At 31.2% G+C, this 9,040-nt stretch overlaps 1 long non-coding RNA gene across 2 annotated transcripts; it reads left to right on the forward strand.

The window, feature by feature from the left end:
* Positions 1-2,813: 2,813 nt before the first annotated feature.
* On the forward strand, positions 2,814-8,816 carry LOC111369799. 2 transcript variants are annotated; one of them, XR_002698274.1, is made up of 5 exons: positions 2,814-3,185; positions 5,002-5,091; positions 6,547-6,610; positions 7,084-7,251; positions 8,342-8,816. It is a non-coding gene; the product is annotated as an uncharacterized LOC111369799 (long non-coding RNA). The 2 variants fall into 2 exon arrangements; XR_002698275.1 differs by having other exon boundaries at positions 2,814-3,162.
* The last annotated feature ends 224 nt before the right edge of the window (positions 8,817-9,040 follow it).

A 9,040-nucleotide genomic window follows, 5' to 3' on the forward strand; every position in this document is an offset into this window, starting at 1 on the left:
CATTTGGTTAGTCATTTTTCTCTTTAATTTTTTTTTTTTTGATTATTTTTTTTTTTTTTTTTTTTTTTTTTTTTTTTTTTTTTGCGCTCATGGCAGTTTATATTAATAGATATTGGCCAAGTGAGAGAGAGAGAGTGAAAAAAATTTACCGAAAAAAATAAAATCTCTCCGTACTATGTGGAGAGTGCGCTCCAACTCTCCGCATTGTGCGGAGAGTTGGAGAGATGATCTCCCCACAGTGTGGAGAGTTTTTTTTTTTTTTTGGGGCTCATGGCAGTTTATATATATTAATTTTTTAATGGTGATGACACGATGCGTGTGGAAGAACATTCATAAACAAAATTCTTTGCCTCATTGTTGTTTTTATTGCTAATGGCAGTTTATATATACTATGTTGAAGAAGTAGGGAAAAATAAATATTGCCCAAAAAATAGAGAAAAGTAGGGAAAGTGAGAAAGAGTGAAAAAAAGAAGAAAAAATTACAGAAAAAAGAAAGAAAATCTCTTCATACCGTGCGGAGAGTTAGAGACCAACTCTCTGCACAGTGCGGAGAGATGGTCTCTAACACCATCTCTCCGCATAGTGTGGAGAGTTTTTTTTGTGCTCATGGCAATTTATATAAACTATGTCGAAAAAATAGGGAAAAATAGATATTGCCTAAAAAATGGAGAAAAGTAGAGTGAAGCAAAAAAATAAGAAGAAAAAAATTACCAAAAAAAAAAAGAGAAAGAAAATCTCTCCGCACAGTACGGAGAGTGCACTCCGTACCGTGCGGAGAGTTGGAGACTATCTCTCCGCACAGTGCGGAGAGATAGTCTCCAACTCTCCGCACTATGCAGAGTTTTTTTTTTATTTTTTTGCTCATGACAGTTTATATATATTAAAATTATTTTTTTAATGGTGATAATACGATACGTGTGGAAAAACATTTGCCAGATCACCATAAACAAAATTTTTCAAAAAATACGAAAATGAAAAATGACATCACGCACAGTAAAATTAGATTAATTTACTGTTGCATCTACGGTAGTCCCTCACTGACGTTTTTATAAGAAGTTAGACATATACAAAAATCTAAAGAAACTGACAAATCTCGTGCATTAAAATCCAATAAATAATGAAACACAAATTCAAAATCTTACATACTTATTTAAAATCATAATAAATTTGTTTGATTTAACAAAAAATCAAATCCTTAATTTTCAAACTTGACAATTAAATTGACAAAATAAATTCATACATTGAGAAAAAAAATTATCTTGCCGTCGTTGAGGAACGTAAAAACTGCCGAAAAAACTATGAACAATAAAATGTTAAGGAAAAAGAAAGAAGGAAATCAGGTTTTACATTTGTGATATAACAATAATTTATTTAATTAAAAAGTATATTGAAATCCTAATTATGTAATTTTACTTAAGGATATTTTAGTAAACAAGAAAATTGTGGTGTACTTAATAAAATTTGAAGTGGTAATATAATTACCCTTGTCTATTTTAAAAGTGGTTGTATATATAAAAACTGTAGATAAAAATAGCACAAAAAACATAAACTGAAACTGAAACTGAAACATAAGTTTCTATTTGATTATAGTAAAAGGTCATTCAAAATGAAGTCCTCTTAAGCTCCAAGGAACATAAAAATCTCATGGTACTATGAAACGAAAGACGTTAATAACAATAATTAAATTTTAAAATGTTTATAAATATTTTAAATTTAATAGATAAAAATTGATGAAAGATAGCAAGCGTCTATCTAGGAGCAACTCTTTGGAGATTTTGAGAGTTCTTTTTACTATTGATATCTAACAAATGAGTCCTATTTGCTGTATCTTTTGATTTCATTATCCCTCCTTATATTAAAAGAGACAATGTGAGATTTACTATTCATTTTTATCACATAGTTTTTCACATGAAACTGATTTGACAACGGTAAGCTATTCTATTCAATCACACTGTAGCATTTTTTCACACTCCATTTCACTATTTTCACACGTCGATTCATTGCAATGTTACCTCTACTGCAATATTTCTCTATTTTTACACACTACTTCACTTCTTGAAAGTCAATACTATATTATATAATAAAGAAACGAAACTAAATATAAAGATTATTACAAAAAAAAAGAAGGAATTGCAAGCAAAAATAGAAAAAAATTTATCATAAAATTTTTAAATTAAATTAATGTGATTTAAAATTAAAAATAAATATTATTTAAGTCAAGTTTAACAAATGCCACATAAAGAATGTATAAATATTATTTTATTAAACCAAATAAAATAAAAGAAAGTTAGAAAAATTAAATATATAAATATTATTTAATTAATTAAAATTAAAAATTAAAATTTACCATAAAAGAATTAAGAAGAATTTTATATCAAAATATAATATGAACAAAATTATCCCTCAAAAATAAAAAAAAGGAATAAAATTTTTTTCCGTCCATGGAGAGATAGTATCTCCTTCTAAAGAGGCTAGAACCCTACTTTCAAAAGGACTTACCTCCTTTTGACTTTTCAAAAGAGGGTGTTCAAAAAAAAAAAAAAAAACTCGTTTCAAACTCCTTTTGAAAGAGTGAAACTCTCCGTGCATGGAGGACTTTTCGTGAGATATGGAGTCTCACGGAGAGATTCTCTCCGACTAGTGGAAATTTTTTTCTTATTTATTTATTTTATTTTGTAATTTATTTTGTTGATATTATTATTTTTTATTTAAAATTTTTTAGTAATTTGCTCGGAGGCCGTGCGCGGAGAGCCTTCGACGCAAGGGCCTAAGCCCCTAAAATTTTTTTATTACTTTATACGCTTTCCTCTCTCCACCACAAGAGAACCTTCTCAGAACTTTCCTCCTCTCTCAACCACCGAAGAAAACTCTAGATCATTCCTTCTCAAGACTCAAACTCCTCTCGTGGCCCATAAACTCCATGGGTTCAAATTGCTATAAAGAGAGAAAAGAAAGCAAAGTCAACTGGGGTTATTCAAGCAATTTGCAATTGCAGGACATGAAATACGAACTCTCTTCTGCTGCCGACTCGGTACCAGAGGCCTTCAAAAATGATGAAAGTGGTTTCTTGGAGCGTACTAAGGAAAACAGGGGATGGGGAAACGGATTGAAGCATGGAGTACGTGTCCTCTGGCTGATGAATAGGACTTGGAAAGACTTCCGGTATTGAATCTTTTATGAAAACCGTAATACATCTCAACTCATTTCGTTAAATTGGTTAATGGGGATGAGCTGATAATTTCCTTTGAGCTTCTATTTTACATAGCTGTGCGATTTTCAGCTTTCTGTGTAGTTCGTTTCTAAGCTATCAACACCTCTCGAACTACTGTTATCAAGAATTGCATTTTTATAACATTTAATGCAAGAGTTTTCATGTGAAAGACTCTTGTCTTGTGCTAATTTAATAAAAGATTTTTCATGGTAAAATTTGTTCCTTATGTTCTGTAAAGTTTTCCATGGGGTTCGACTATCCGTGCACCTTATTTGATACGAGTGGGAGAGGGAAAAGGATCTTGGAAAGTGGTTCTGATGAAGAGCAACAGCCAAATAAGAAAATACTTGCTTTAGCTGGGTGACAAATTGCTGTTATCTGTTTTCTACTGGGGTTTTGATTTATGTTGTATGTTTGTGTTTATTTCAAGTTAATGCTTGAATTTTTTTTTTTTCAATTTAGGCAACCTGTGATTTGGGGATTTGTGAAATTATTAAAAAAGGATGACTTCTCTTTCTTTCGTTAGTCGTAATATTGTGTTTGGTTATTCATGATTTTGATAATCTTGAATCCAAAGTTAATTCTGGTATGAAATATTTTGTGAAAATTGATGTTATGACTTTACTTTTAAAGTAGAGAAATACCCTTTTTGTTAGTTTTTTTCCAATAGAAAGCAAGAATCCCGGATGGGACCGAGTTTTACTGTGAGGTAGTTTGAAGAGAGTGATAGTTCAATGGAGATTCAGAGTAAAAGAGAGTGTTTTCTTGCATTTCATCCAGCAAAGGTATTTGTGTAAGCTAGAAGTTCTTGTTGTTCTATATATTTGGTGATTATTTACATGGATCACTGCATAGTTTGTTCAGACAAATTTATTTTTAGGAAAATCTCTAGATCAAATTTACGTGCCTAGGTTTGTTGCGAATTCATAAAATAGCTTGATTTTGACATGAAATACGATAATATCTTCTACGTATAACTTCTATATTTGGTGGATATTGTAAAACAATTTATATTGTTTAATCACATCCTGCAATTTTGATTTTCTTATTGAGCGCTCAGCTTCTTAAATTTTTGTTAATGGTAGGTCTAAAAATGAAATATGGATTATAGCTTCCTTAATTGTTTTAGATCTGGCTTCATTTAGAATTATTTAGCATTCTTTAATTGTAAATCGGTATAATTTTTCGAACATTTACTTTAAAATGATGCAATTTGTAGCTTTACTGTCTACCCCAAGTATTATTCTTGTTTTCCTTGATATGGAAGTCATACGTGAATCGTCATAATAGTAAACTTTAAAGTACTCTGCTAGATGATAGGCTATGATATTATAACTTCATAAGTTTTCATTAATTATGTAGAGTAACCTTTGGTCTACTCTCTTTTCTAATGAGATTTAAGACTTTGGTGAGATGGTAATTGGATATGGAAGCATGTTTATCTAAAACTCTGTTTTATTTATTCTTTCAAAGTTCATATATGCAAAAAGATGTTCGCTGTAGTTTTTTCGTCATCAAAAGTTTGATCAACTAACTATTGATAATCTAATGATAGCGCAGTAGTTTATGCCTCTGCTATGTGTAATTTAATCTTTTAGAATCCAAATATATAGTGATGAAATGAACTTAGTTTTTCTTTCCCCTTCTGTATTTCATCTAATGGAATTGTTTGATTTGTTCCACTGCAAGATACACTGTGAGGTCCTTTAGGATCAAGCGTAATGTAAAACAATGAGTCTTTGGTTCAGTCATATGATTTTTTATTGTAGTTATTACCGCATTTCTTGCAGACGAACTAGAAAGTCTCATAGAAGAGAGATCCTATTGCTCAATTATGATGGAGAGACTGCTAAGATGAACAAATTGATCATGTTTTACAAGTAGGTACTTTTATCGTCTTCTCTTCATGCTCGATGCTATTCAATTGCATGTCAAGAATTCAAATCCGATGTTTCATTTGGTTTGAGCTCCTTGGATTTTGCTAATGCAGGATAAGACTTTTTGTCATCGATACTTAACATTAATTCCGTCACATAAGTGCCAATTTTCTAAAGTGAATATACTTGTCTTGTTTTTGTTATTTTGAAAGACAATGCACCTTTGATGTTTAGTATGGCCCAACAAATAGAAATTTATTTTGATAATCACATATATTTTTATAGAAGCTACTAAAGAGATCATGGTATTGCTCTTTATGTTAAAATACTTATATTGAGATATAACATAGTAACCCTGTCATCAAAAGAGCATCTAAAAGGCAGCTCAAAAGAAGGAAATAATTTGGAAAGCTGGTCCAATCCAAAGGAGTTGGTGGCAGGAGAAGCTGCTGAGAAGTAGATTAAGTATCTTAAAGATGAATTGCCCACAATTTCTTTTAAGTGTAGTAGCATGAATCTGATTTTGGGTGGAAAGAAAGTTAAAACTGGAAAAGCAAACAATATTTTCCAAACAAGTGATTGCCTTGAAGCTGAAAGTAAATTTAGCTATGAAATTAGGAGAACTCTGGCTATGAAAATAATCCAATCAATTATTTGTATTGTTGAGTAACTTTAGCTATGAAAATGAGAGAACTCTATTTTCATTCAAAATATATAGTTTTTAAAGGTTATTAAATGAATCATAGATGTCATACAACGAGTTAAATATTTTGTGGGAAGTAATGGGCGACGCTTACTGGGAAAGGACCAATTAAGAGAGTGCCAGACTTGCCAATTGAGCAAAGTAAATATCACTTTGTTCTAGCATGAGAAAAGAGGCAATGAATGTATTATCTAACCTAGCTGAAACATGCTAATATAGCATCAAAACATTTCTGCTTTGTTTCTGGTATTAAGCCATTGTTGTGCATTTTTTTCTTAAAGACATGTGAAAGAAAATGCGAATAAACATGTATGAACTTTAAATGCATTTATTGAACATAAAGGAAGAATAATTGTTTATAAGAATGAAGAAGTTAAGGGCTTGATTTACTTTGGAGCATTAGAAAGTAGACCTGTAACACTAGGATCTTTTGTCTTTACCAATTAATTTATGATTGTTTTTATTCTTTTTATTTAGTCTGTCAGTTTTTTCCTTTTATTTTATGTTCTTAACATTACGTGTGCTTTGTTTTATCTTCTGCGACCGTATGAATTTCAACTTATTCTGTGTGTTTCCTTTCGAAATTGAATTTATTATGTGGTTTATTTTTTTGATAAAATATTTGTCATTTACTTGTAATTTCTTTTAGATTTTGACAATCCTCTCTCTATCAAAATAGTGAACACACCATCTACTTATCATTCTTGAGTATATCTATTTTATGGAGATTAATATTCAGTTCCTTTCTTTTACAGTTTCAGTAGGTTCGTTTGAAGAAGAGATCAGAGAGTCGTGAACTTGAATCTGATGGCAACAATGGTAAGGGTTCTTTGCTCCTAAAATCAGCTGTGGTGTTTAGTTTTGAATTCTATATTCTTTATTCTGTCTTAGTTATACATATGTTCTCTGAAGGTTTATTTCGTCAACACATAATGAATAAGTTACTATGATCATATTATGCTGGTTTTATAACTTCCATTGTGGTGGAAGGTTACAGTTTGGGGGTTCTAAGTGTATATTTGCTAATATGATAATGAAATTCGCAGCCATCCTTATAGATTTTTCATTCACACAATCTTTGATGATGTTGGGTTATACCAGATGTTATGTTTCAGGTCTTAAGAACATAGTGATGCGGGAAAAGAAAGTAATAAAGTTATTTTACAAATGAACATGGGAAGATTGTTTAACGAAAATCATGATTTTCTGAACAGTATGACGTGATGCATTCTATTTTATCTATGAGAATAATAATTACTAATCTATTCATTTGCCTTGTCATTGTGCTTTAGGTTCAAAATGCTGATGATAATATTTATCCCAGAAATGTGCTACCAACTTTGACATTCACACTTTAGGAAAAGGGCATTGTTGCACTCTGTGATGTTGAAAATTCTACAGGGAAAACATATTTGGGATATATTGGAAAGGAAAGCATTAGCCTCAAATCTGTATTTTGGGTATGTAGGCAGGTTTTACCGAACTCTTCTTTTAACCTACTGATTTATGTTATTTATTATTATTATTTTTTGGCACATAATGTCTTCATTTTAATGGAAGAGAAGCTTTTAAAAATAAACTCAAAGGGACTTGGTAGTCTAGAAAATAATGTCTAAATATGTAATGGAATCAAAAGGTACACAAACACGGAACTTAGCATTACAGCTTCAATATATAAAGTTTAAAAAGAAGCTTGACGATACACCCATAGTTATGAAAAAAGAAGTTGGTAACATAGTTAAGGTTTATGTTGGGGAGAAGAAAATGATATAGATTGTAGTATCACAACAATTGCTGGCTGATGTCATTAGACCAGATGTGCGAATAGAAATTTCCATGGCATCTATGCTATCGGAGACAAAAATGGAGATTATATCCCACATCTAAAACAACTGCCTGTTTTTGCATTTCTTCCTCCAAAAACATATGAGTTCAAGTTTATTCATACTAATCCGGCTCTAGATGAAGCTAGAACACAAGGTTGGAACACAGATTTTAGTACTTTAGCTCTAGATGAAGCTGAAACATAGGTTATAGTACTTCATCTGAAGATGAAGCTGGAACACAAGCCATACTGTGTTCAATTTATGGAATCTGACCATCATCAAGTGATTATGGTTAATGATGATCTAACACCTGAACATTATCAATTTCTCATGTATCAACTCCTTCAAGGCTTAAAATACATTCACACGGGTTTATTAGATTCTGCAGCATTAAACCTCTCCTTCTACATTTTACCTCTCATGCATATGTAAGGAACTTATCTGAATTATTGTTGTTCTTTTTATTTTTATACAGCAAATATATTCTACCATCATTTAAAGCGAAAAATTGTTATTGCTAATGCTGATTATTAGTTAAAGATTCGCAATTTTTGTCTTTCCCCGTGTGTCATTTAAAGATGCTCCATCAGCTATTTTTTGGACTGTAAATCTGACTTCTGTTTAGTTTTTCATATTTCTTTGTAACTATCCCTTGTTAATGTCAGTTACTTCACTTCCTAATCCTTAATTTTTCATTTTCTTAATTTTTTGATGGATTATGTAGCAACTTGAGGGTATCATGCTCCAAAGCTATGTGGATATTTTTTTCTCTCAAGTAAGTTATGTAGGAACACCTAACGATTCTTTTAATTACTACTTTGTCATCTAATTCCACATAAATGTTTCTGTACAGAAGAAATTCTATTGGGTGAAAGCCCAATAAAGAATTATTTCGTTGCGTTAGAGACTTTGTTACATGTCTGTGATAATTACAAGAAAACATCCCTTGCAGACTCGGGGAGAAATTCTCAAATGTTGCTTCAGCAAGTATGAACATGCAAAGGCAGTGTCAAAGTAGCTTGCACCTCTAAACATACATTTAACTATTTACCTATGCTTTTGTGCGCCTTCAAAGACAAACCTGGATGATCAGATAACTTCTATCTGAATAAATATTAATTACTGTATCTTGATGCATGATCAACTTTAGAAGAGAATTATTCAACTTCTTTATCAGGCATATCAAATGCTTTGCCAAATTCCTCGTTAAGAGTTCCAATCATCGGGGATGTCCATGTGAAATTTACTAAGATTGCATAGCTTTCTGTCCATATTTATTATCTCACACTTGTGAACCATGGGCAACTTTTAAATGTTAAAGTAAACATGGATGCAGATATTTTCCAGAAGTGGAAAATTCTATTTTGATTGTACAAATAGAAATGATGGAATAACAAAACAAATAAGAAGTTAGGGTGTGTTT

Source organism: Olea europaea, chromosome 20 (genome assembly GCF_002742605.1).
Source record: "Olea europaea var. sylvestris chromosome 20, O_europaea_v1, whole genome shotgun sequence".
Classification (NCBI taxonomy): domain Eukaryota; kingdom Viridiplantae; phylum Streptophyta; class Magnoliopsida; order Lamiales; family Oleaceae; genus Olea; species Olea europaea.